The 5,937-nt window shown below is 33.6% G+C and overlaps 1 pseudogene; it reads right to left on the bottom strand.

Moving 5' to 3' along the window:
- Positions 1-314: 314 nt before the first annotated feature.
- LOC129300528 (WAT1-related protein At1g25270-like) lies at positions 315-5,647 on the bottom strand (annotated as a pseudogene).
- Positions 5,648-5,937: the final 290 nt, after the last annotated feature.

Below are 5,937 nucleotides of genomic sequence, written 5' to 3'. Positions count from 1 at the left end.
TCAAAAAAATTTTGCAACATATTTTGTGACAGAAAATTTTCAATTGAATTTGATTAACTGAACCTATTAATTAATTAGGTGAAATCCCCAATATTTTTATGCTAATTCAATTGAGCTTGTAACCTAAGATATGATGATCAAAAATTGATTCTACGATTATAAATTCATTCATTGTCAAGCCAAATTGGAATTCATTATGAGAAGACATGCCATTCGAGAATTTTATATTGGATATTATATAAATGTATGTTAATATGTAGATCCCTGTTTCATTCCATTCCATTTATGTTTATTGATCGATCTTACTATATACCCTAATTCCTCACTACTGCTTCACTTGCATTTTCTGATGAATGATCTCGAACCCTAACAATTTCAACGTCACAATTATTGCTATGATCAGAGCTGTGTTTGTCTTCTGCATGAGATCTGACTTTGGTTCCATCATCAAGAAGACTTTCTGATGAAACATGTTGCTGACTCATCTTCTTTATCTCTTTGTCTTTTCCCCATAGAAATACATATAATCCACACACTATCGACATCCCTCCCATTATACTGCAAATTCAGAATAGCAAGTCAAAAATTATAAAGTCAGTCATATACATACATATAACACTCAGTGACACTAAAATAAAGCATACAACTAATACAAGCATGTCTTCAAGTGCATGCACATAAACATACCTGTGTGTGCAGCTATATATGTGTTATTCATGTGCATGACTTCATGAGAAAATCTCTCTCTCTCTCTCTCAGAGATTAGCTTATATAATGAAATATATATTAAAGAGCAATGAAGGGAAGCACATATACCTTCCAAGATGTAACTTCTCGTTTAACATGAAAAGGCCACAAATGACCACAAAAACAAGCAAAAGAGGGTTGAAAGCACAAACGTAAAGAGGGCCTCTCATATGCATACACCATGTCGCCGCCACCATCATTACTCCAGAATTCACTATTCCCTATATTCATTATTCAAATTCATATAATTATCAATAATTATTGGATTACCAAACATTTCTCACGTTAACATTGGTATCAATAAGAAATATTAACTAAAAAGAAAACCAAAATTTAACAAATTATAAAATGTTGGATTACATCATCCACTCTTGATTGGAATTTGGATATTATATTAATTAGTATTTAATATAATTTATTTTAATTAAATTAGTTTTGACCAGAATCAAGAATTGATTGATATTTGATTTATTGACCGAATTTGGAATAATTTAATCCCCAAGATAAAGGATAGGGAAAAAATAACTATTGGTTCCTATAATTTTATCATATTTTGTTATTGATTTCTATATTTTTTTTAAATGTTACAGGTCCCTCTAATTTTTTTGTCCATAGTGTTAATCTCTTTATTTTTAAGTATATCTGGAGGGATGATGATGTGGCAGTAATAACAACATTAATGAGGATGCTAACATGTTTACAATGAGTTGGACAATTTGAATTAGTAGAATGTAAAAACAGGGACGATTGCTTTTTGACAATGATTTTTACGATGACAACATTTGTCAATGTCGTAAAATGATTTTCAATCATTGCGGGTCAAGTTTTTTACCTTATACATCAAATGCCCTAATTTAACATTGTTAATGTCATATTATCGTTCCTCTAGGCATATTAAAAATAAAAGGACTAACGTTGCATATGAGAAAAATTATAAGGACATTGAACATTGAAAAAAAAATATAAAGACCAATAACAAAACATGATAAAAATATAGAGGTCAATAGTTATGTTTTTTCTAAATGATATATCATACTATAATCATCTCTCATAATAAGCAAGGATTTATCACGATATATTTCCTAATTTATATCAACCACCTACACTATAAATAGAGGAGGCTAAAAGATACACAAACTTGAATGTATCTTCTGTATTCACTCTTTTCCTTTCTCTTTTTCTCTCTCGTGAGGTGTATCTGCTGTGCTTCAAGAAAAGACTACTCGAATAGTCTATTCTCTGAATGGGTTTTTATGTTAACTGCTCCATATTCGCATCTGATATGTGTCTTTACCCTGTAGCTCTATTTAATTTATGAATATTTATTATTGATTTATTTCCTGCAGAAACAGTGTCCATTCATCAAACTTACTGAATAAGCTACTGTGAGAAGCCTGACATTCGAACCTAACTTCCATTGAGTCCAATCCCTCTCAACGCAAAGAGCAAAGGCAGTAGAAAAGGAGGGATGCCATGAAACACAACAAAGCCGTGCTTGAGTAGTGACATGGGTAACTTTTACTCAACTTAGTCTGTGTCATAATAATCAAAGTCAGGGTTAAATTTGTAATAATCAAACAAAAAAGAACATGTAGAAATTAAAAAGTAAATTGAAAAAACCCATTGGCCTATATATTACATCCATTTTCAAAGAAAGACCTGAACGATGGACGACAAAGCAGAGGTGAAGCAGCTTCCGAGTGCATAAAGAGCACCCAAGAGGGCGTTACCACTAGAGGAAGTTTGTGGTGATACCACATGTCCGTTATGGTGATGCAAGAGAGCGATGTGGAAGGAACCTGTGTGTATTTCTATGCCTTTGAAGAATGTTATAATCATAGCCCCAATTATTCCCATTATTGTTCCAACGATCTTGGCTTTTCCTGGTGCTGTTCTTAAATTCAATCTTTCCAAACTGTTCACAAATTTAAACACATTAATAAAAGGGTGTACTTTCTCCTTCATAAAAATTATTATTTTATTTTTCTGAAGATTTTCTCGCATGTCCAATAAAAAAATTTTTTCATAAAAGAGTGAATTCTTTTTTTGTCAAGAAACAGTAGTATTATATATAGGATGAATGCTTTTAAAAAATTAACATACCCATACCAGATGGGATCCGGATTTGGTGAGTGTCCCACGTGGCACTATAGAGATCATTAATTCAATCAAACGGTTGTGAAAGAAGACAAGCAAGGACATTAATTCACAAAATCATAGGATGCAAAAGGATCCATTATAAGGCATAGGTTGACCAATAACAAAAGCTAGAGCTAAAATTATGAAGGAAGCCTTGAAAGGAGTAATCCAAAGCATGCTTGAGTTGGAACCATTACATGTTGCCGAATTGGAAGTCCAAAATGACATAGGGGTCGTGCTATTCATGGTGGGCCAAGTACTAGAAGAAGATCATGGGCCAAGCAGAGTTGAACTTGAAGAGCTCACTTAAATGTCACGTGCACATCATGGGAATCAAAGTGACGTTTTCTTAAGGAGAATTTTTAGGGATACTTTTAATCTTTTTTTATCATTAAATAAGGCCATTATGATGGTCAAAATCTTTGGATAAGTTGAGAAAATTATTTATTGTCAAATTAGGATTTTAATACTTTATCTCATGAAACAAGTGCTGAAAATCCTTTTTGGGAAGCATAAGGAGGTGCCAACCTTGACGGGAAATCAGCCTTTAATGGCCTCTTCAATGTAAAATGGTGCCACTCATGGTATGTATTATGTTTAGGGTTTTCTTTTGCCCTCCCATTTGCCTATTTAAGCACATTTTTATCTTGGAATTTGCAGAATTGAACGAATTTCATTTTTCACAGTATTGTGTCTTTCTTGCTCTTCTTTGAGTCTTGAGAGAATGTGTGAATTATCAGAGGAGTGGTTATCGTTTGTGGCGTTCCAGAGCTAGGGTTCAAGAGACAGGATCTCTTGGGGTCTAATTCCTCTAACCAACATCTATCTATATCTTTTAATTTGTGTTCCACCCTTGTCTTTGTTGTTTTCTTGAAATATTGCACGATCTGATCTCAAAGGAGGTTCCTTGGACAAGCTTCATCGGGGGTTTCTGTATCATTATATATAGAAAGAACACTAAATAACATATCTACCTTTTGTTATATTGTCCTATACGTTAATCTAACGACTGATATGGACGCAGAAAAATGCTTGAAATGTATCCTCATAAATCACTACTTAACTCAGTGTTATTTACTTCTGGTCAAGCATAAATTTCCATACATTGATGAAATCTTATCGTTCAATGTGAACACACTCACTAGATGAGAGGATTTCGAGCACTCAGAATCCAAATCCTATTGCATTATGTATATAGTAGGACAATGTCAATACGTACTTCACAATGAAGGTAATATACTTTTAAACTTTTTTTGATTGATTATTTCGTTTCAAAATGTTCTAAAATAATACAACAAATTAGTTACACACTATCATTGAATCGAACCATATTATATTTGTGAGCGGGAGAAGCAAAGAGAAAAAAATGATTTTGTTAACCAACAAAAAGATTAAAAATAGAAAAATAAGAAGAATTTAAAGAAGTGGAAAAACATATATAAATTGCAATGAAACTCACCGAAAGGAGACGGCCAAGATAAAGGTGATGGCTGGAAGAAGATTGGCCATCGCGGATGCAAATGTTGCTGACGCTAATGCCAATGCTTCCAAATATAAGTTTTGTGCCAATATTCCTCTGCATCATAGTTATGCATAATATAATAAGAATATTAAGTATTTAAATATCTTTTTTTTCTTAAAATTATATTTGTCCAATATAATATATATAGTGCATGTGAAGTGGATCCAGCATTTCACGTAAAATTTAGTGGAGATAAAAGGACAAACTATCAGAATTGGAACTCAGTAGAGTCAAAAAAGGTAAATTTTACATCCCAAAATTGCAAGAATCAAAGACCTCCAGGGAGCTTAGAAAAAATTGTGAGGGGACTTCATCAGTACCAGCCACATGGTCTGGTAAAGACTTCCCAATAACATGGATCCCATATCAGATGGTCTGCCAATAGCTAGAGACTGAACTAGTTGAAATAAATCAAAGGTAGGTTTACCTTAGGGTAGGGCAAAAAATATACTTGCTCAATTATTAGAGTCCATATGGAGACGGAATAAAATTGAATTCAAAGTAGATAACCTGGATCATCAAACCCATTTAGAATTATCGTTTTCATCAGCATATATATAGCTCCCTACGTTAATTTACCTTTGCATTAATTGTACTTAGACGGCAATGAGGAGAATTAAGGCATATAGTATCTTGGGGCTCACATTGTTTGAATTGAGGTTCATACACCTCTGGCACGATGCCAATGAGTAAAATTTAAAGAGAATTATTTGGCCATAAAAATAAATTTATAGATAATTCTAAAAATCATTTATATTTTTAACCAAGAAAATGATCCTTTTGATACATACCCAAATAACCCGCATAGAAATGCCTGAAAGAGTACGGTCCAAGTCATCTTTGGTCTTTTGTTCCTGCATATAAATTATAGAAATGGAAGAATATTGTCACATAAAATTGCTTCACCAGAAATCAAGTAAATAATTAAGCAACACACGACAATATAATTCCAGACTAACTCGGATAACATGCATAAACATATTGGAAAATCTATAACAAAGTACATGGTTAAGATATATATTATGTGAGAATAGTAAGAAACAACCTCCCCACAATGAGAGCAAGAGGAGCAATGAAACCAGTGGCAAATATAAAGCGGTATGCAATGAGGACTCTCAAGTTCATGCCATCATCCACGGCGAGCTTGTACAAAACATTGAGCCCAACACCTCCTATCTGAGCCACCACCATTAACATCGCCGGCTTCAACCTGTCCACCACACTCCGTACAACCATCATCTTCGCCATCAAGACCACCAGCACGAGCTACAGCGACTTAGGGTTGAGAATAAGAAATGGTGAGAGAGAAGGAAAGATGAGGGTGCAGCAGTAGAGTTTAATGGCAATGGTCGGTCTACGTGAAGAGAAATTGAGAGAAAAGTAAAGAGGGTATATTAATTTATATATGGACGAAAGTGAATATTTAAATTAATATTATAATAATTATATCTTGGAAACAAGTTGGTTTGAAACTCTCGCTATCCAATTGGCTCGGTGCCTCCACCGTAACGTTGCTTGTGTATACAAGT

Source organism: Prosopis cineraria, unplaced genomic scaffold (assembly GCF_029017545.1).
Source record: "Prosopis cineraria cultivar Desert tree isolate PC_DT_omini unplaced genomic scaffold, ASM2901754v1 PC1632, whole genome shotgun sequence".
Classification (NCBI taxonomy): domain Eukaryota; kingdom Viridiplantae; phylum Streptophyta; class Magnoliopsida; order Fabales; family Fabaceae; genus Prosopis; species Prosopis cineraria.
This window is presented reverse-complemented; position numbering and strand designations above follow the sequence as displayed.